The following is a 23,380-nucleotide window of genomic DNA, read 5'->3' as shown; positions in this document are numbered from 1 at the left end:
TAGGCATTTTTCCATATGTACTCACACACGAAAAACAGTTACTTTCCCTCGAACTCTCATGACCTCATTCCACGGCGAACTCCAGGAGACAGTGCCTGGCATTGTAGCTACATTGTTCCCAGTGGCTGTTGCTCACTGGTTGCTAAGTGGAGAGCTTGGTCAGAAGATAGTGGAGGCCTCCGAGAAGCGGTGCTGGCTCCTTGCTCTAGGGCGGAGACCCTCAGCCAGGCTGTGCTCCAGAACCATGGGCAGCTCTGCCAACTGGTGCTGGTGCCCAGGCTCCACAGTCAGATGGGCTGATTCCGGGGAGTGGGATCAAGGCTTCCAAACCAGATGAGTAAGAACTAGAACAGAGGTTTTGGACCGAGTGATTCGGTCCCCTCACTCCCCCAAGGCGTTTGGCAATGACTGGAGACACTCTGGCTGTGAAAACTTGGGTAGAGGCGTGTGTGCTGCTGGCATCTTGCAGGCAGAGACCAGGGGTGCTGCTAACCATCCTCCAATGCCTAGCACACAGCAAAGCACCGTCTGCCCCGCAATGTTAGTTGTGCTGATGCAGAGGAATCCTGGGCTGGGGAAGCAGAGATCAGCTAATTGCACCATCAGACTTTGCCCCTGGGCAGGCAGTGGCCGGTCAGAAGTAGAAATTCATGAACACAGTACCTAGGCAGCCAAAGGGGCCATGGCAGCCGTGGCTCCACGTGACTTGGGTCCAGGCTGCCTTTGTTGGTATGCCCCTCCGCGAGCAAGACAGAAGTTAGATTGTCAACATTCTTGCAGTTTTTCAGACGTTCTCTAGCTAAAAGCCATCAACTGTCAACTAGGAGGAGCAGATGCCTGTTCCCAATGGACGTGAAGAACATCTGACAGTGACCGGGCGTCTGTGCTCCTCTGGTGCACGTTCTGAATGGCTGCTTTCCTTATGGAGCAAGACGTGGGCCCCAGAGCCACACTCCAGGAAACAGGTATTCCGGGCGAGCTCGAGAGTGCGTGAGGAGGGAACCGTAGGTAAGAACACAAACCCGGGGACTCGGGAGAAGAGTCTTTGTGGTCTGGAGTGAGCACCCGAATCGGTCAACGATCACACAAAGGGACGGGAGTCCTGGACACCCACCTGAGACGACGTCCCCTGGGTGCATTGTTGCTGGTTTGTTTACATCCAGACACCTGCCGTGTTCTCCTGATCTACGGGAGAGACTGCTGGCATGGCCAATGGACAGGGAATGACAGGCTGTTGAAGAAACCTCGTGGTATTCTCAGTAGTACGGAGATAAGGAAATCACAACATTGAAAGAGCCGCAAGCAACGTGAGCTCGAGAGTGCATAAGGAGGCCAAGGGCGTCGGGGGAGAGATGCAGGAAAGGAGTCTGGATGCGGCCAGGCTTCCAGTGTCGGACAGGACTGTCCACTGCGGAAGCCAGACGTCCTGGCCTGAGGATCCCCACGAAGGCTGTTCATGAGAATCCACCCCCGGGAGGCGTGTGAGCTCCCGGTCTCGGGCTGTGCTCCGGCCCAGTGCCGTGAGCCTGTGGGCGCAGCCAGGCTCAGCACGTTTTAAAGGTTCCCCAGGGATCCAATGGGCAGTCATGTTTGCGATCCCTGTGAGTGCTCCCCGACCCTGCCCACGGTGGGACAGGACTGGCATGTTGGCTTGGCTCATACCATGCCCTGTTGCACTTGGATCTCAGAGCGACTGAGATACTTCGTTTAGAAAGCATCTGTGGCGACGGCCTCGGGACAGCGTTGTGAGCCCAAGGACAGCAAAGCCCTGTGGGGACTGAAGGACGGGCCTTCAGGAGGATGTCCCTGTGGAGGGACTTCCACGTGGTTCCTCTGACGTGAATTCCCTCAAGGGAATTCACATCTTTTCTAGACATTCCCTCAGTTTGGGGGACTCCCTGATTTCCTGCCAACAAGTTGCATTTCTGCGAAGTGAACCAGGCTTGCTGCTTGCAGCCAAGAACACTGATGGGCATATTTATTAAATGTTTTTCTTGATATTGATGGATATGAAAATACTTGTTTTAGTTGCATCCCAAGTACTAATATCCATGGAATCCCCTTAATGTGTTGGTCATTTTTTTTTTTTTTTTTTTTTTTTTTTTCTGAACACGCATTCAAATACGTACACAATTGTTAAAGTAGGTCTGCTCTCCTTCGGGAAGGCTGAGTTACGATTCTTTGATTGTGGTTAATAGAAAGCACATGTGGATAGGTTAAGCCAAAATAAGAAATTTATTGGGGTTTCTCATAAAATCAAGGAAGCAGCCAGCGGGCTGCGGGGGGACTGAGGGTTCCAGCCCTTTCCTCTCAGCGCCCCCACTGAGGTGCTTTAACTCCAGCCTCTCCGGCTGAGACTGGCCAGCACGGTGGGTGGGAGAAGAGGCTCGCCTGTGGCAGGAGGGCGGGCTGTGGAGCACAGACAGCTGCTGGGCTCCGGTCCGTGTCCAGGGCGGCCCCAGGGGAGGGTCATGGGTTTGAGCTAGGAAACCACCTGTAGCGGTGCCTTCCACCTTCACGGGGACTGGGATAGGCTGTCGCTCAGGGAGGATGTGTTCCATTGCAAGTGGCCGACCCTCCCTGCAAACTGGTTTAAGCAAAAAAAGGGGCTTTATTGATGCAGAAAAATGAATATCTAGGACTGAGAACCAGCTTGAGAGTCATCGCTGGTTCCAGGGCTTAAACCACATGTGTCAAACACAAGGCCCGCGGGCCAAATCCAGCCGCCAGGCCTTGCAATGTGGCCCACACCGCGCTGTCATCACTGCACTCCGCTGTCAGTTTATGACATTGTCAGTTTATGACTGTTCAGTAAACCATTCGGCCCGCGATTTAGGCTGGATTTTAGATTTTGGCCCCTTCTCTGATTGAGTTCCACACCCCTAGCTTAAACTATGGTGTCAGGACTCCTGTTTCACCTCCCCCTTCGGGCCCCCCCCCCTCCTTTGTGTTGGCGTTCTTCTCAGATGGGTCTTCTCAGCAGTTCTGGGATCACTTGCCATCTTCAGAGGCAGCATCTCAGTGCCAGGAGCACTTCTCTTCAGTAGTTTCAGCAACAATCCAGTCCCAGGAGAGATTCTCATTGGTTAGGCAGAAGTGATGTGCGCATCTATCAACCAGTCACTGTGGCCCTGGGAGGCGTGGCCTACACTGAGTGGCCAGGCTTTAACTGAGAGCCCACCCTGGGTGGGGTCCATTCCTGCCAACTCACAGGGGCTGAGATTGTGGGTGAGCCGGTGATTACCACCTGGCTGTGGGGACATTCCCATGTGAATACTCCCACCTTGACTGATCCAAACTACCCGCATAATGCCGAGTGGCTTAGAGAGTTGCTAACCATTGAAGTCAGCTTTCATGAGCGGGTAAGACAAGGAAGAGGCTGAGACCAAGGGAGAGGTGTTTCCTCAAAGACAATCATTTTTTCTAGGAAATGGGGGATAGATGTGGTGCAAGCAAAACCGTAAGGCGCCTCCTACAGAATGTAAAGAAATTTCAGTTCACTTGGCTGAATACCTATTGAATGGTCATTCCCACAAAACTGCTAAGAAGTAGTTTCCAGAAGAGAATTCAATAATCCTTCACCAAATATGTATTACCTACCGCGGACAGAGCCCATCTCAATTTTGGGGCAAAAATGACCTGGAGTGTGGGAAACTGACATACTACAAGAGGGTATGAAATATATGGTAATTGCTTTAGTAGAGGAACAGTGTCCGTGGGGGGCGCAGGCAACCTCAGTGGGAGGGGCGGACTAGCGATAGTTTTGCAGAGCAGGACTCACTCATGTTTGCAGAGTTAGGGGGTGTGGACTAGCTCTAAGTGGTTTCAGGTGGATGCAGCTGGGAGAGGGGAGGGTAGCACTGGGGCTGTGTCTTGCATGATGTGTGAAGGATGTTGGATTTTATCCCGCTGGCATGGAGAGAACGATGACGGTGCTTCCAGCGGGGACAATCATGATCAGATTGGCGTTTTAGAACAGTCTCTTGGACAACCGTGTGGAAGACTGATTCTAGATGAGGGGAATTAAAAGCAAGAGGTCAGTAGGAATCCAAGTCAGAGAAGGAGGGGGAAGCAAGGAGGTGGAACGGAAGGAACATGGTGGCCAATAGATTGTGATGGACAGGTGAGCATGCTTACCGTCTGGTCTAAAAGTAGCGTTAACCCATTGGAAAAAACACACTTATTCATAAAAGAGACACTTAAAAGCTACAAGCCACCCTAACCGGTTTGGTTCAGTGGATAGAGTGTTGGCCTTTGGATTGAAGTGTCCTGGGTTCGATTCCCTAGGCAGGGCACATGCATGGGTTGTGGGCTCAATCCCTACTAGGGGATGTGCAGGAGGCAGCTGATCAATGATTGTCTCCATCATTGATGTTTCTCTCTCTTCTCCTCTCTGAAATCAATAAAAATCTATTTTAAAAAACCCCAAAAGCTATAAGCAAAAGAAACAAGGCCCTAGAAATAAAAAGTACCTCATTGCTTTTATTCCATAAACTAAAACAATTAGTGACCAGGAAGGAGAGAGATTAATACTGGTTGGCACAATTCAAAAAACAACCTCATGAAAGACATGGAAGGCAATGGGATCTTACTAGTAGAAATTTCATTTGGCAGAGTGAACCAAAGACCGCAGTGCAGATCCTGCACCCATTCCTCTAATTTGTGGGTCCAGGGCTCCGATGATAAAGTCGAGATTCCATCTTCCCTAAAAGCAGATTTTTTCCCCCTTTCTGGGTAGTTTCATTCCCAGACAGGAATGGATCATCTTTATCTGGAGAAAAATAAAAAGTTCCTATTTTTTTGGGGAAAGGGGGCAAGTTTTTTTTGAGATGTTGCAAGTTGTAAAGTACATTTATTCTGCCCTTCACAATTGAAAACAGTAATTTGGCTGGATATGGAATTCTTGGTTGGAAAAAGACACTTTTGCATTAGTATTTTGAAGACATGTACCGGTATTGTCTTACAATTTCCAGCATAGCTGCTGTGGCTTGTGATGATGCAAAAAAGGATCTGAAATTTTATGATGATACTAGAGGCCCAGTGCATGAAATTTGTGCACTCAGGGGGGGTCCCTCAGCTTGGCCTGCACCCTCTCACAGTCAAGGACCCCTCAGGGGATGTCTGCCTGCCTGCTTAGGCCTAAGTCGGCAAGGCTTCTGCCACTGCTCCTGTGCTTGCCAGCTGTAAGCCCAGCTCAGGGCTTCTGGATGAGCAGCACTGTTCCTATGGGAGCTCACTGACTACCAGGGGGCAGCTCCTGCATTGAGTGTCTGCCCCCTGGTGGTCAATATGCGTCAGCAACCAGTCATTCTGCTGTTTGGTCTATTTGCATATTAGGGTTTTATTATATAGGACTAGAGGCCCAGTGCATGAAATTTGTGCATGGGGGTGGGGGGAGGGATCCCCTCAGCCCAGTCTGCACCCTCTCCAATCTGGGACCCCTTGGGGGATGTCTGACTGCCGGTTTAGGACTGATCCTGGCATTTGGACATCCCTTTCACAATCCTGGACTACTGGCTCCTAATCACTCACCTGCCTGCTTGCCTGGTTACCCCAAACTGTCCCCCCTGACAGCCTGGTCACCCCTAACTGCACCCCCCTGCCTGCTTGGTTATTCCCAACTGCTCCCCCTGCTGGCCTGTTTGGCCTATGCAGCCTGATGTTCAGTTGTTTGGTTGTCCCTCACTAACCCTTCTGCTGGCCTGATTGTAGGAAGCCATCCTGTGAGGGCATGAGGGTTAATTTGCATATTACCTATTTATTATATAGGATAACTTGGGGTGGGACTTTTCTCACTTATTCAGCTGGGTAACAGATGGTTTCTTGAAGTTTTTATTCTTTAGTTTTGAGAAATTTTCTTGAATAATTTCTCATGTTATTTCCTTTTTATTCTTGTTGTTTTCTAAAACTCCTATTTGATGTTGTATCTTTAATTTTCTTAATATTTTCTTTCCATTGTTCATCTCTTTTTCCTTTGTTCTATTTTCTGGGAGAGTTCCCACCATTGTCTTCCAAACTATCTTTTGAATTTCTCATTGCTGCACTGTATTTTTTAGTTTCCAAAAGCTATTTATTGTTCATATTTACTTTACTTTTTATGCATTTTATTTATAATGCAATATCTTTCTGAAAATATTTCATTCAGCATTTTGACCTTTTTTTGTATGTTGCACAGTTTTAGTTTCCTCCATTCTTTCCCCCCATTTGTTTTTGTTTTTGAATTTTATTCTAGAGGTTTCTTTCTTTTTCTTTTTTTAAAACATATTTTATTGATTTTTCACAGAGAGGAAGAGAGAGGGATAGAGAGTTAGAAACGTTGATGAGAGAGAATCATAGACCAGCTGCCTCTTGCACACCCCCTACTGGGGATGTGCCCGCAACCAAGGTACATACCCTTGACCGGAATCGAACCCGGGACCTTTCAGTCCACAGGCTGACGCTCTATCTACTGAGCCAAACCGGTGCTGGCTTATCCTAGAGGTTTCAATCAAATACATGATGATGCTTAGATATTCTCTTTTTAAAAAATATATTTTTATTGATTTCAGAGAGGAAGGGAGAGGGAAAGATAGAAACACCAAGTGATGAGAGAGAATAATTGATTGGTTGCCTCCTGCACTTACCCCCCCCCCCCAACCCCCGCCCCCGGTACTGGTGATCAAACCAGCAACTCAGGCATGTGCCCTTGACAGGAATTGAACCTGGGACCCTTCAGTCCACAGGCTGGTGCTCTATCTACTGAGTCAAACCAGCTAGGGCTGTCCATTTGTTTTTGAAGTGAGTACTCAAAAAACAATTTCAAAGCTTTATGTCTGGGATGGGTTGTGCTAACTGGTGGGCTTCTGAGTGGGGTAACAAGTGATGACTTGCAAATGAGAGTATCTTTATAGGAGAGGACCTGCAAATGAGACTAGTTGTATATGCTTTTTCTCTTGGACAGACCAGGTCTTTTCAGCGAGGAGACAGTGACTCTCCCACCATGAGGGAGGTGAGTGTTGACCAGGTGGTTCAGACCGGAGCTGAGCAGAGAAAGGATGGTGAGGACCTCTTTGTCAGTGTGCCTGCTTCATCAGACAGGGTTCTCCGCCTCCCCTTTCCTCCAGGCCAGAGCCTTTAAACTCATACCAGTAGAACTTTCTGTTCTGTAGGAGGAAGGTGAGGGTGGGGGGAAGAAATCCTTAGGGTTTTCCTGATTTCACTCCAATCCTGCACTCTTCATGTCGGAAGTAACTGGTCCCCTGGTTTTGAAGCTGCCCAGAGTCCTGGAGCTGGAACTGGCTTCACCTGGTTCCCACTCCCCAGCTCCAGGCTGTTGGGAAAACGTTGGAACTCACTCATTGACCACTTGCTTATTCAACTTTCCATCTTTCAAATTTGACTGCCATTTCTCTCCAGCCCATTCTCCCATTCTCTTTGTCCTCATGAGTTTATAAATCTTTAATCCCTTTACTGTCATTTCAGTGGGGTTTTAAGAAGGAGAAAAGATAAATGAGTGAATTCAACTCACCATAGAGGTCCTTTAATATACTTCCTATTTATTTTATTGTGTCCATCCATCCCACTTCTCTCTCCACCCTGAATGGACACCTTGACTGAGCTGTCCTTGATGACTTTTTTTGAATCTTCTCCCGTTGAGCATTCCACCAGGTCAGATGTGCTGAGTCAGCCCTCCAGCCTTAGGACAGAGAGTCATTCCTATAGCTGCTGCCTCCCCTCTGTTCTAATGAGAGCTGGGAGAAGGAGGGTCTGGGCAAGACCTTTGTGACAGATCCTGCAGTCTTCAAAACAATTCAAAGGGAGACACAGCATGGCGTTCCGTTTTGTGACTTCATTGTGTTTTGGAAGGCTTTTGAAAAATACTCATTCTGAAAAGACTCCAATTATGCAGAGAATGACATAAACTTCCCAAGCCTCTCTCATCTCTAATCATGTGTCTCATCTCTTATGAATTTGCTGAGTATCCTGCCATACTTAAAAGAAATTATTGGGCTGACATCATATCTAATGAAGACAGAATATGCTAATTGACCATCCCACCCTCACAAAGATGGCAGCGCCAAAGCCAATAAGAAGGGAATATGCTAACTGGCTGCCACGCCCTCCCACTGGGAAGGTGCCCACAACCAAGGTATGTGCCCTGGACTGGAATCAAACCTGGGACCCTCTGGTATGCAGGCTGATGTTCTATCCACCGATTTTGGCCAAATGATTATTTTTTAAGAGAGAGAATGGAAGGGAGGGGGAGAGACAGAGACACAGGTTGATTAGTTGCCTTCCTCAAGCACCTGGATGAGGTGGGAAGGAAGGGTGGGATTGAACCTGCAACCCAGGTATGTGCCCTTGACCAGGAATCAAACCCAGGACCCTCTGGTATGCAGGCTGACAATCTAATCACTGAGCCATGCCGGCCAGGGTGAGGTAGTTATTTAACGAGAAAAAAAAACAACTCCCCCCCCCCCCCAAAACTTAAGAAAACCTCCAAACTATATTGTCCCAAATCATTTTTATACGATAACAAAATGTTAATCCTCAATCCACATTAAAGAAAAGAAAAGCAAAGCATATTTTATGTATTCGCTCGTCTCTACCCACTATCTCCATAAGCCTTTTCAAAGGATTCCACGCAGGTGTGGCCTGATTTGGTTATAAATGAACGTGCATTACTAGACATGAAAATCCAAGACATCTGCGCCTGAGGACTGGGATCGGCCATGCTCAGTATCATGATATTAGCGACGGTTATTCATGGCAGCCTCCGGAAGTTATCCCCAATCACCCACCTGCCTTCGGAGAAGCGACGTCCTGTAGAATTGCCTAAATTGGATCCTTGCTCCTTTTATCTGTTTCTCTCTAAGCACATGCAAATTGTGCTCAACTCCACCACGCAGCTCTCTTTTAATTTGTGGGGACGGTGTGATGCATAACCGGAATGGATTTCCAGCTCGTCACAGGTCCCTGCACTGTGGCTCATCACAGGTCCCTGCTCTGTGGCTCGTCACAGGTCCCTGCTCTGTGGTTCAAACGCAGAGTGACCTTAAGGCTGGCAGGTCTAAATTTTGAGACCAAGATGAGAAATTCCCACACCATTTTCCTTTCATTAGAGGAGAAAACAGAATTCAGCTGGACACATGCACTGAAATTAGATCCTTAAACAAACAGCCCAGTTCTCAATAATTCATGCAAAGACGCAGGGGAAAAAATGAGGGAAATAATTGAGCAATGGCAGGCAAATACCATGTCGTTTTGCACTGCCTCAAACTAATCATCAGTGCCGTTTTATCTCTGATATACAGGTTTATTAATGAAACAAAAAGGCGTCTCCGATGGATAAATAATACATCATAGGGAACTCGCACACTCTCTGTATAATAGGGATCAGTGACACCTATCAATTCATCCTAAATCAGGTCATGCGTATTTTGCTCAGTCTGCAGTTTGTCAATCTCGGCTTTCTACTTAATAGATGTCGTATTTAAAAAATGCAATGCAGTCAGGAACTAGGTGAAATATAAAAGTAATTACAAAAAATCAGCACGATGAACTCTGCCCCTGGAAAGGCAGCCCGTACAGTGATGTATTTGTATACTCATCATAACTAACACGGGATCGGCTTAGAGACGTAGCAAAGGCATTCAGGAATGAAGACATTTTGCAATTAAAAGAAACCAAATTCTACAGACCTAGCAGGGCCGTTATGACTGTGGGTGAAGAAAAAGGAGTATCGTGAACAGGAGAGGTTGCCAGGGAAGTTACAGAAAGCCAGGGGTCCGGGGTGGGGCCGGGGAAGAGAGACACGCTCGGAAAGGCAGAATCGGATTGCACGGAGGCTCACGAGAAACCTCAAATGATTAGCGGCAGAGCACAGACGTCAGTAGCGGCAGTAATGTCTGTGACAAACAAATAACAGTTGAAAACAATAAAACTCCTGGTAATGCTCTGTGTTGTAATATTGACGGCAGCGTGTGGGGAGCCTCTGACAGCTGTTAAACAGATGTGGCAATTAGCAAACCTTATGGTCATGCCTGTAAGATGATTATGCAACATGTTCTCCCGCGAAATGAGATGGCGTCCTCCTTTGTGTGGAGGGCGAGCCTCACGCTCCATCTCAGCAGCCTCGTTAGCTGGCACTGCCTAATCCACACGCGTGTGCCCGCGCATATATATGCACGGATCTGGGCTGGTGTCTTGTGAGGGAGGGAGAGAAATGCAGAATTTAAACAAGAACAATATCAATTCAGCTGTGTAGCAGATCCTTTCAATTATAATCGCTAATGGACAAATTGAGAGATAAAAAGGCTTTTCTATCATGTTGAAATTCAATGAACAGTTTTCAATTAGGCTCTGGATAGAAAAGGAAAAAAAGCAAGCGACTTTTCCTTGATGTTAACATTGCCGAGAAAGATGAGAGGAACTTTGCTTTTTCATTCTAGGCTGGAGAGACGCCTATAATGTCCCATATTTAAATTATAAATCAGGTCGCTATCTGCCAACCGAAAGCAATATCAATTAGAACTTAGGTGGATTAAGCTTTAAAATGCCTTATATTTAATGACAAAAGTATGACTGTTAATCTCCACAGCCATCAAAGGGATAATTTAAGGCAGCAAGAAATCAGAGAATGATGTCACAAAAATAGGCTCTTGCAGCTTTTTGGATAGTATTATCGTAATTAATGTACTTCGAATGACTTTTTTGTGGGTTATGGGCTTTCACAAAAGCATTTATTGCGGGCATAAAATATAAAACCTTAAAGAGTGGGTTTGACTAAGGTTGACTGGAGGGTCCTTACCCTTTCTGCTACAGTAATTCCTGTAAAATAATAGTTTCATTTACAGGCGCCATTTATAATGTTGAATTTATGCCAGTTCATCTGATATAAATCATGGTAATAGCATGATCTATTGTATGTCACTTGAGCGAATGCAAATTAAATATCGTTAAATTAAAGAAAAACCGTTAAAATAACATTAGGCAGTGACTTAGAGGTCCCGGAATAAAGGAAATGTGGGGTTAAGGATGCAATTTCACGACTGCAGGTCTCCATCTCATACCGTAACGTGCTGCCAAGAGCAAACGTAGGCGCACAAATAAATAAATTAAAGATGGTGACGCAGAGCTCTGGACAAAGTCACAGATCCTCGACACACGTGGTTTCGTCTGATTCCCAGCAGCAGCTCTAGCGATGAAAGAGCTGCTTTCCCGCTGGGGCATTCGCCCTGCATTTCTTTCACTGCTAATCCAGTGGCTGGGAATGAAGTTTCTTTTTTAATTACCTGGTGATTTCCCCCCTCTCACTTGCAGGCCTGTTTCCCCAGGAGCACTTCCAACAAAGCCCTTGTTTATTATTTTCTCCTCCAGACCCAGCGCCTCCCGGCGAGCACAGTAGGGCTCCTCGCTTAGACAGCTCCTGTCCATCCCCTTCCCGGTTTCCGCAGTGATAGGTTGTGAGATGGAATCCGCAGAGTCGTTTGCAGCTTCAGCTCCTGGCTGTGGTTCCAGAAAGCCCGGGCCATTAATAAACGGGAGTCATTAAAATGCATCATCAGACAAATCTACTTTCCCCCACAAATCAGGGTTTATTCTCTTTATTGCATTTCAGAAGTTGATTACAACTCATTTTCCGAACCAACCAGAGCCACTGTGCTAAGATAATTGGAGGAATGGCGGTGGGGGCGGGGGGGGGGGGGGGTAGAGAATGAAACAAGGAGAACAGGCAATATTGTTTCCTTTTATACAGAAAAAATACACTTTTATAAGCCATCCGCATCCATGGATCACACTTGGGGAGGAATGAATTGGGATTCTGGCATGTGTGTGTGTGTGTGTGTGTGTGTGTGTGTGTGTTCTGTTTCACGTGTCACCTAGCACATTGTCAGAACTCAATAAATGTTGATGGATGACAGGGTGACATAGCCATTATAACATCAATTAATTTGCTGTCAAGAAAAAGTGGGCCCTTCACATTATCCAGCCATAATTGCCTTGGCTTTGCTAACTTTTCCCTCCCTAACAGGTTATGTGAATAGTTATCAACACTTACGCCTCAGAACCATTCAATCAAAGGCTGCATTTTCCCACCCACATGCCAGGAAAGCAAAAAAAAAAAAAAAAAAAAAAAAAAAAAAGAAAAAGAAAAAGAAAAGGTAATTTATTGTGGTGACTGGTTACCTGCTAAGATGGGACTCTGGTTATCCCGATGGACACAGGAAGCAGTGTGGGCTGAAAAAAGAATACTTGCAGCTGTGCTGGAGACACTGGGTTTGAAGATGGCTGTAGAGTTAATATTCATTAAGCATGTGGCTTATTATGTGCCAAGCACATACTAACTGGGGCCCGGGCTAGGGCATGGAGATTGAGGTATTCACTGTGGGTGCAAAATTAGGAGAGAACGCACCTCAAAACTCAATCACCTACAATAATAATCTTTTAATGCCATATTTAAAAAAATGAACATAAAAATCCAGAGTGAACTAAATATCAAAATTGCAAATAAAGGAGAATCAGAAACAGTGCCGTGTGAGGCTGTACTGGAACCCAAGGCAAGCGGGAACATGTGCCTTCCCATATGTATGCTTTGATGTAATTTTTAATGATTCGTGTGAAAATATTAAGGAAGTTGGAAAAAAATACTGAAAAATTAATAACAGTTGTATTAAAATGTAACATTATTTTATGATTAAGTATTTTATTTTTACCCCAAACAGAACTGATGATAATTTTGCTCTTCAGGCTTTAATGGAAGCAAAAATCCTCAATAATATTTTCAACATGTAATTCTGAGAAGAAGAATGAACCATTAAAAAAATACATAAAAGCACACACATGGGGACGCTCCGTTCCTCTTCGCCTCAGGCTGCCATGTGGATGCGCATAGCGCTGATCCTATGTGTAGGTGAAATTTTGGTATTTTGCTCATCATGGATATTTTCCATTAATTTTGATTTTAAGAAATATTGTATCACAATAGGGTTGATCTTGATTACCGAGTTTTTTGGGGGCCCTTTAAATTCTACGCCTGAGGCGAGTGCTTCATCCCGGACTCACTTAGTCCCAGCCCTAGAGCACTTTACATATTATTCACTTAATCTTTCGATAGGCCCTCCGAGTAGGCCTTATTATTATGCCTATTTTGCAGATGCGGGCGCTAAGTGGCAGCAGACCTTTTGGTGTCCCACCGTGTCCCCTAGGCATGCACAGTTCCCCGCGGTGCCAAAGGCTTACGCAGGCCCCGTGCCTCTCCGCCCCGGGGCTTGCTCTGGTCCCCTGTCAGGAGACGGAGACTGAGGCAGAGCTGTGCACCGATGCCCCGGGAGCAGCCCTCCACCACTGACAGGTGATCCATCCTCCAGCTTCTGCCAGGCGGGCAGGACCCGGGCTGGCGCCTGCACTGCCTGTCCTAAGAACCCCGCAGGACCCCGTTCATGATGCTCCATAGTGGCCTCCCTTCCCTCCCTGTCTCGTTTCTGCATCCCCACCGGTGCTTCTTGGGGTCACCTCCCAAATAAACTGCCTGCCCTCAGAACCTGTCGCAGGATCTGTTTCTAGAGATCCCAACCCCAGACGCAGAACCACAGAGCTACTGCTTACCTAACTCAGCCTGTTCACACAGTTGAGATGTGGGAGGGCAGGAGCTCACGTGAAGAATCGACCCCTAGGTCTGTGTTCTCGGACACTCTGGCAAACTATGGCCTCTCTGCTTTTTTTCTTATCTGGCCATGAGCTAGGAATTGCTTTTACCTTTTTAACCGGTCAAAAAAAAAAAAAAAATCATCATCATCCTAATTCTTGACATGTAAAAATGATAGGAAATTGAATGTCAGCTACCATAAATAAAGTTTTATTGGCACACCGCCATGCCCGTTCATTTACATATTGTCTGTGGCTGCTTTCCAGCGACAAGGGCAGAGTCAGTAGTTGTGACGGACACCGAAAGGCCTGAAAAACCAAAACATAATTAGAAACCTTGGCAGAATAGGTGTGCTGAGCCTTACTCCGTAGTCCTTCTAGCTTTTGTAACCTACTAGTTAGGTGGTCTTATTCGGGGCAGAAGTAGAAGATGGGGGACCAGCTATAATTGTAAGAAATAGGAATCATGCTCTGTGAACCGGGATTGTTTTATTCTGGTTAAAGGAGCCGCGGTTGCAGGGGGACCTGGGAGCTCCCCTGGAAATGCAGCCCACCCTCTCCATCCGGGAGCTGCCTATCGTCATGGGAAGATTAACAACCCTGTGGCAGAAACCAGAGCCAGAAATCCAGCTGCCAGCCCTTTAGAGATCCCCAGCCTTTGCATAGCACCAGGCCTTTGAAACCCCCCAGCCTCTGCATATCTGCAGGCCCTTGCAAATCTCCAGCCCCCATTACCTGTAAGCTGCCCATTTGGCATACCCCTTTACCTACTTCCCCATCTAATCTTGGTCCTTCTACCCAATATAAGCAGCTGGTTTATGGGGGCGCTGCAGAGCAGGTTTTTGTGGATGACCTGCTGCTCTCCCATTTTGCCGGCAGTATTGGCATAAGCACTCTTAATGACTCAACCCTGTCTCTGCTTAATTGGCTCAAGTAGTGACAGGCAGCTTGGACCCATCGATTGTCTGGTTATGGTCTTAGATAAGTTTATTTACTACTCTGAATCTCAGCTTTTGCAAGAACAAAATGGGGATAACTAGTTGCTCCTTATAATATTTGTGATTTACCACTTGATGCAATATTTGCAAAACGCACCTCGCACACAGTTCATCTCCGATGAACAGAATTTCCATTCTACAAACATAAATTTTATGAAAAACAACTGAGTTGTTCATCAGCTTGTGGAAGCCCTATTTGAACCAGCAGACTCTCCTGGTTGGGTGGTCTGGGACCGCGTTTGCATTCTATGGGTAATGGTGGGCCTAATTGCCTGTTAGCTGCAGATTCTTTTAATGTTGGGCAAGACATGGGAAAGCAGAGAAAACAAATGCATAAAAACAAAGCAGCACGGAGAATGTCAGGGGTAGGATGTGAGAAACTGGGATCAATATTCACAATGCATGCGTCTCAATTTCCTTTGTTACCGTGTCACTGTTTTGAAAAGTCTAAATTATGCTTGCAGGACTGTAATGTATGCATACATATGTATGAAAGCATGCAACTTAGTGGGGATGAGGCAGGCAAGCACAATGGCAGGTTTTGCTTCCAGTAAGAGCCGGAAGCAAGTCGTAAAATTCATTTCCTTACCCAAGTGAGTGTGGGTCACTCTGGCAGGCCCTGCTCAGGATCTGATAACGCAAGGCTGCTTCTATGGTTCTCTTGAACCCGCTTCCTTCCCTCCTTTCCTACAGTCCAGGCTGCTTGACCTTTTCCTGGCTTATGGCTCCCAACCGGGACTCCTTCCCTCCATTGGTTTTCAACCAAGGAGATGGTGCTTCCGCAGGGAGGTTTCTGCTGTTGTTGCTGTAACCGGAAGGGTGCTACTGACACCTAGTGGGTACAGGTCAGGGGTGGCGATGCAATCCTGCAATGCACGGGACAGCCCCACTCCCAAACTAAGGATTCCCCGGCCCCACGTGTCAGTGGTGCCAAGGTGGAGTCATTCACTCCCATGGGCCCCCAGTCCGGCAGCCAGAATGAATTTTACTTCCTGGAATATAAATCCTGGCCTGTCACTTCCTTGCTTAAGACCCTTTATTGCCTTCTCAAGGCCTGCAGGGTAGGATCTGAAACCCTATTCATGATGACAAAAACTCCCCTCCTGCTTCTTGTCTACTTTCCCTCTCACCTCTTTCCTCTACGAAATCAAATATTGGTTTACAGAGTCCAGAGTGCTATTATGCTCTAACCGGTTTGGCTCAGTGGCTAGGGCGTCGGCCTGGGGACTGAAGGGTCCAGAGTTCAATCCTGGTTAAGGGCATGTACCTTGGTTGCGGGCACATCGCAGTAGGAGCAGCTGATCCATGTTTCTCATCGATGTTTCAAACTCTCTATCCATCTCCCATCCTCTCTGTAAAAAATCAATAAAGTATATTTTTAAAAAATGTATCGGTTTTCAGTCAGCTCCCCCGGACGGCAGCTCCCATCTCTCCAGCATGAGGATGACTCCCTTTCACGCGATTGTTTGCTCCAGGATCTGCCTTCCCTCGTAGACTCCAACCCCTGGGAGGGCAGGCCTGGCGCGTCCCTCCCTCGCTTGCACACGCAGCGTCTGGCACACAGAAGGCGCTCAGTAAATATTTGTTGATGGATGGCATGCGTGTGCTGGCTTGTTTATGTGGAAATCTATTTAGAATGTCGTCAAGACATTTACAAGTGTAGATACGTGTGATAATTCATACGTCTGGGTTGCGATAATACTGATTTGCCATGCAATTACACCGACTGAAAAATGAGGCAAGGGAGTAGACACCCAAAATGGTGGAATCTGAGCAATGGAAATGAACAGGTTGCTCTAGTTCCTCTGGAGAGAGTGGATGAATACTGGATAATTCAATAACAATAAGTCTTAAAAATAAATTAATGCTAAGAATCTTTGGACAGTGGGCGATGCAACTGTCAAGCACTGCAGGGTGAAGGGCAGAGCTTAAGATTTTCCTTTGCTTGGAAGCTAGCAAGGAAGCCCACCACGGTTTCATGGATGCTGACCAAAGACACGAGCCCCCTGGGTCAGAGACAAGGACATGGTTACAGCAGGCAAGCAGCATGAGCTTCACATACATGTCTTTTCCACTCGGACCCTGTCCCAGGGCCCGTGTCCCAGGGTGGCAAGGGAGAGCGGCCTGGGTAGATTCTGCACATGCAATGGGCTTAGGTTACAGCGGAAGCCCCGAGTTTAGGAAACCTCCCGTATTACCAGGGGGCTGCTGGCAAGCGTGCCCAGTCTTTGCCTCACCGGGAGGCAGTGCCTGTATTCCTCTGCTCAGGAAACAAATGTGCTTTCTGCTTTCTGCCCTGCGGGCAGACGCTCTCTCTGTTTTTCAAGGCTATCTGCGCTACAAACGTCCTTAAGAAGACTGTCCGGGGTCAAAGCTGTCACGAGGCACGTACAGATGCTCCGAGAATTGTCCCCCTGCCCCAGAGCCACCTGATGCACTGACCAAAGACTGAAAAAAAAAATCATATACCTATGGATGGGGGGTGGGGGGGTAAGGGCCGAGGGTGGAGGGGAGCTATGGGCGTGGGGGGAGGAGAAACAATTGTAATAATATGAACAATAAAGATTTATTTAAAAAATAAAAATAAAGTTAAATGTGGAAAAGGTAAAAAAATAATAAAGTTTTCAGAATGAGCTTTAAACCCAACCTCCTTTCCAGCCTTTGACGTTTGAGGGAACATTCCCTTATATACTCCTTTATGTGCCAGATGGATGGGCGAAGGCGCAAATGCAGAAACATGCCTGAGTTTTTCTCTGTTGCGTTATTCTCACACATGCGCAGCACGTGCCGGCAAATATTTGAAAATGCATTTCTCTGGGAACGGCTCCAGCTACCAAACCATTGGGTTCTGTTGATCCCATCTTCTGAATATTTCTTGGATTCACCTGTTCTCCCTCACTTCCATTGCTGCCGCCCTTTGTTAAGGCTTTGTACGTGCTTCTCGCCTTCTGCTCTCCTCATGTTTAGCCTCCGGAAGCCCAGTCTCCTATCTCTGAAATGGACTCAGCAACATTCCGACCCCCAAAGCTTTTGTGGGAACGATGTGGAATAATGCAGGTCAGGCCGACAAGTACTGAGGCTCAACTAATGTTAACTCTCATGACTTACTCCTTCTTTACGTACAAGCCCTGATTGGCGTTCCCGGTGTTTGATTTCTTACAACAGGTACGGAGGCGAAGTCTTTCCAGTGAAATCGCTCCTTATGAATGGAAGCATTTTTAGCTGAAAGCTGTGTGCAAGGAGAGGGGTCTGGAATGGGGAGAAAGGATAAAACAAATCAGTTGGTGTGTACCCTTTGAGGAAATAGAATTTGAGCTATTCTATTGCAAACCAGCTCCATTTCACCAGGAATGTACATTTGCTAAGCACATTAAAAAAAAAAAAAAAAAAAAAAGGATCTGAAAGCTCTTCTCTATTTTATGATTAATCGGACATGTTTGGGCCAATACAGGAGGAATAAAATTACCCCATCACATATGTGTGTGAGATAAAATATACGATTAAAAATATTTATTGTACTGATGTGGAAAAGAATAATATGTTAAACAGATACGCATGTAATAATGCATATTTTCCCCATAAAATTTAATTTATCCCTTGGGCCGGGCATAAACTTTCCTCTTGAACAACTTGCTTTCCAACTATAGATTGCTGAGCTAAACTGCTTAGTTTTACAGCAAATTGATCACCACTGTAATATTTCAGGAGCAAAATGATCCTCACCAGTCAGTTTGATTTCAAAGGCCAAAATTTATAGTTTTGTTCCTGATTTAGTGATAAGGTTTTTTAACATATTGAGCATTTTATCACTTTCTATCAGGACATGGAGTGGAACTTACAAATGAAAAAAAAAAAAGCCAACAAAAAAGGGACCATAAATAATATACTACAGAATGACAGAAGAGTTTAATATTCCCTCTGGGCCAGTGGGAAATTACTCAGATTTCTGTCCTTGTAAACATATGTCCTGGTCTCCACGGAAGATGTGTTACACAATCTTTATGCTCCTGGAAAAGGGGTCAAAGACGGAGCTGCGACTCCAAGCCACAAGGACCTTGCTAAGGCACAAAGGAAGCTTTATTATATGTGTGCTCCCCCGTGTCTCCACTCGACTGTATTCGAGGCAGATAAAATGTAGTTATTGGACACTTCTGAAATGTTGAAAATAGGTGCAGACATTTAATGATGGGAAAGTTCATGACTCAGTAAAGATTACTCCCTGGCTGCTAGCTTAGGACAGAAAAGTATAAAATCAAATTATGATAATCATAGGAGTCAGGAGAAAAATGTCGGCCCAGTGAGCTCTATTTACTGAATTTCTGAATTCATTATACACCCCCTACGTTGGAAGCATAGGGAACAGAGTTTTGATAATCTCAGTAGATTTGCAAAGTAAAACTATTTTGTGATTACTGTAGTGATTTTTTGAGGAAAACTTGAGTTTGTAAGAAAAAGGACTGGGGCCAATGAGACGTATAGTAATAGAGATAATAAAAACAGTCTTCTTGCCCTGGTCAGTGTCGCTCAATGGTTAGAGTGTCGGCCAGTGCACTGAAGGGTCCAGGTTTTGACTCTAGATCAAGGGCAAGTACCTGGGTTGCAGGTTGCATCCTGGCCCTGGTGGCGGTGCATGCAGGAGGCAACCAATCGATGTGTCTCTGTCACATTGATGTTTCTCTCTCTCTCCTCTCTTCCTCCTCCCTCCCACCATCTCTAAACATCAATGGAAAAATATTCTTGGGTGAGGATTAATAAAAATAAAATAAAATAAAAACAGTCTTCTTGTGCCACAATATACTCACAGGCATCTAGAATTTACCTTTTAAGAGTTGGTTTGACATTAAACTAGTGAAAACAGATGTGGTTGTCTAGGTTTTTGCCACTAAAAATCTTTTTTCCCCCCCAAACAACATTTCCATTACATGGTGGTGTCTACCTGTCCAGACATAAGAGTTAAACCATTGATCTGGCGCTTAAATAGGACTTTGAGGTGCAGTGGTCTATTTTATCACACGTGACTTATGTGTTGAGTCAGCAAGGCCAAAGATGCTTCCAGCAGACATCAACTCCAGACAGCTGGGGCCCACGAGCTCTTTATTTTGTAACCTTCACTCCGAGCTGTGTTCTAGGGAGAGGACTGGCATTTCTACCTGTGACATTCAGAGTATCTATTCCTGGACAGTGTCCTTGGCTGATGGGTCTCGCTGGTCATTTTATATGGACAATCAGCCTTTGCTCTGTCAAGTTCTGTGGCTGCTAGCATTTTGCAAGATGCCCTCTTTTTGGTCTGCTCGTTAACATTTACAGCTATTACAGCATGCTTAGTTTTTTTGTTTGCTAAATATTACACTTTCTATCATTCTCGAAGTGATTTCTGCATGACAAACAGCTGAGAAGGCTCAGTGACATACCCATAGGCATGTATTGCTCTTGCCGGAGGGTGGTCCTCTAAGTGGCCTTTGATGATTACGTACCTGGGTGTCAGCTGGGGCCCCGGGGTGATGGGTGACTTGACTCCACTCCACATGGCCCCCATCCTCTGGTAGACCAGCCTAGGCACATTTTCATGACGGTGGCAAAGGCCAAGCAGGACACACTAGAGCCTTGAGGCCTAGACCAGTGGTCGGCAAACTGTGGCTCTCGAGCCACATGAGGCTCTTTGGCCCCTTGAATGTGGCTCTTCCACAAAATACCACGGCCTGGGTGAGTCTATTTTAAAGACGTGGCATTAGAAGAAGTTTAAGTTTAAAAAATTTGGCTCTCAAAAGAAATTTCAATCGTTGTACGGTTGCTATTTGGCTCCGTTGACTAATGAGTTTGCCGACCACTGACCAAGACTAAGAGCAGGCACACCATCATTTCTACTGCATTCTATCGGCCAAAGCAAGTCACAAGGTCAACTCAGATATAAAGGACTCTACCTAAGTTAAAAAAATATTTTTATTGATTTCAAAGAGGAAGGGAGAGGGAGAGAGAGATAGAATCATTGATTGGCTGCCTCCTGCATGCCCCACACTGGGGATTGAGCCCACAATCTGGGTTTATGCCCTTGACCAAAATCAAACCTGGGACCCTTCAGTCTACAGACAGGCTGATGCTGTATTGAATGAGCCAAACCGGCTAGGGCTCTACCTTCTTTGCAAAAAATCTGACAGGCAATCTGACACAGAGTATAGATACAGGGACAGAGAAGAATTGGTGCCCTTAACTCAACCCACCGTATGATTTATTAGTCCCGGCCATCAAGCTATGAGGGAGGTACCAGAGATGCTGCTCTCTTTACTTCTGGACTAGATAGTTTGATGACAATGAACACAAAACCTATAGCTCATTCTCTCAGGTTTTTGAAGATAAAACACCATCAAGGTGAAGTGAGTACCACAAATCTTAGTTCCCAAACGAAGATGCACAATTCCTGTGGAATGAATTGTTAACCTGGAGCTCCCACCCAGCTGAGTTGTCAGGAACATGAAACTGGGTTCTTTCTGAAGAGTCCCCCCTGTGGTGGACACTGGTCATTGTGGCTGCCAAGCATCCGAGCTCCCTTCCCCAGTCTGAGGAGCCCTCCCGTGTCCAAGGCGGAGCTCGCCTCCCACGGTGCATGGAGCCACCAGCCGTGAGCCTCCCTGGCAGCTCCAGGTTCCCACGAGAAGGGCAGGGATCACACAGCATCCTTTCGCCAGTAGCAAGGTCATCTCCGGACAGCAGTCGGCGTTGCTCTGACATAGGCGTCCCATGTCCCTCACTGTTGGCCTAAGTGCATCCAGTGTAAACTGCAGTATCTGCTCAGCACTGGACGGGCTGTGGGACCCACATTATAGCTCAAATGTAGGCACTGTTCTGACTGCAAAGCCTCCAGGCCTGGTTCTTTAGAGCTTCTGGGAGATTCTGTGAGCTACAAAAAAAATCCTCTTAAACCCCTCCCCACCACTTCCCCCATGGACCTTATGTCACAGTGGAACCGAACCAGCTAAAGTGTCTGGAATATCTCCTTGCTTTCATATCTCTCTTCACAATCATTTTCTCTGCTAGAAAGGTCCCCTGCTTCCAAGCCCTTAGAGACCATCACCCAACTTCCCTTCAAGAAGAAATGGAGAGAGGGAATCCCATCGACAGGCATACGTACTATTTGGATAAGTGTTTCGAGGAATACGTTGGCCATTTGAGGAACATATCTTCAGACCAGTGATTTTAACCTTTTTAAAAAATCTCATAGCACATATACATAAACTAATTACTAAAATTCTGTGGCACATCAAAAATATATTTTATTTTTTGCCGATCTAACAAGAACATGTATAATTTTGACACATTCACAGGAATGGCTATTGTGTTGCCTATTGCCATGTTTTAAGTGGGAAATCAAAGGGAAAAAAGGTCAGCACCCCTGACCAAATAGTCATGTATTGCATGTTTTAAAAATCTTGTGTCACACTGGTTGAAAATACTGCTGTAGAAAAAGTCCTCGTTTTCTGGATGCTGATGCTTGGGTGGAATAACTGATTGAAAATGCGAGTTTCTAGGACTGTGGGTTAGAACTATGCTGCTCTTCTCCCCCGAGAAGACACATTTCCTAAGCCTGTTCCTCCCGGGAACTCTGGGTTCTTCTGGTCAACCTCATTTGTTGACTGATTTAATAATGTACAGGAATGGGTGAAGTGGAGAAAATTTCAAGTGCCCAGGAATAAATGGAATGGTAATTTTAATGTCATTTTAAATTAAAGTGGGCTAGAATTACCCATGGTGATTTTTTTTTCCTCCTTTTTTGCTCTCATCTTGAAATGGTAATTTTCAAGGATGTCTTTATTCTTTCAAGGACATTTATTGAGAACTTACCATGTGTAAGACATTATGCCAAGCAGTGGCTTTATGTATATAATAGAACATGAAACAAGTTAGGAATAATGGGGTGTAAACATAAAGCAATTTTATCTGATCTACCACTATCACTTATAACTTTATTAAACTGGGAAGGCTTCTTTCCTGTCTCAGATGATTATTTTATCACTAATTTTAATAGAAATTTCTACAGTTACTTTAAGTTACTAACTGCAATCTTAGTTCAGAGATTAAATGCTTTGTGCTGTATAATAAGCCAACCTCTGAACTTGACTTAAAATGAAATCTTCTCCTTCCCCGAGACATGGTCTGCAGGGAAGCCTACATCCAACAAATAGGGCCATAGACTCTTTCTTTCTTCCCTCCCTCCAACTCTACACGTGTGTTCAAAGGCATTTCTGACCTCTCTTGTTCAGAGAAGGGGATGGAGGAGAGGTTGGGAGGACAGGAAAGGGCCTGCTTTGTGAGATGGCTCTGCAGCCTCTGAACCCAGCAGATGTATAAGCTGACTCTTCTCCCATGGGGCATCGCCATGAGCTGCTGGAGATTCCTCTCCCATAGGGAAACTTGCAGGAGAACATTACTGTTTTTCTCCCGTTACATCTTGCTTGGGGGCCGAGGATTTCCCTTGACATCTTTCCCAACTCCAGCTACCCAGGCCCCCACTCTTTGCTCACAGTACTGGTAGGTATCTCGGATTATTGGGTTGCACTGTCTACATGGGGACATGTTGCTCTCTTACACTCTGCTCTGTGGTCTTGGAGACAACATCCAATTCCCTCCTGCAGTTTCAGGATTGAAGGTTCTCCACTTCTCCAGTCTGAGTCACCGGTGTGTCCCTCCTCCTTCCCACAGCCCAAGTCTGACCCATAGCTGTTGGAAGCTGAAATCTTGCTCTGTAACCATGCATCCAGATT

The sequence above is a fragment of the Pipistrellus hanaki genome, assembly GCF_964339955.1.
Source record: "Pipistrellus hanaki genome assembly, chromosome: 6".
NCBI classification, from domain to species: domain Eukaryota; kingdom Metazoa; phylum Chordata; class Mammalia; order Chiroptera; family Vespertilionidae; genus Pipistrellus; species Pipistrellus hanaki.
Note: the sequence above shows the minus strand (reverse complement) of the source record.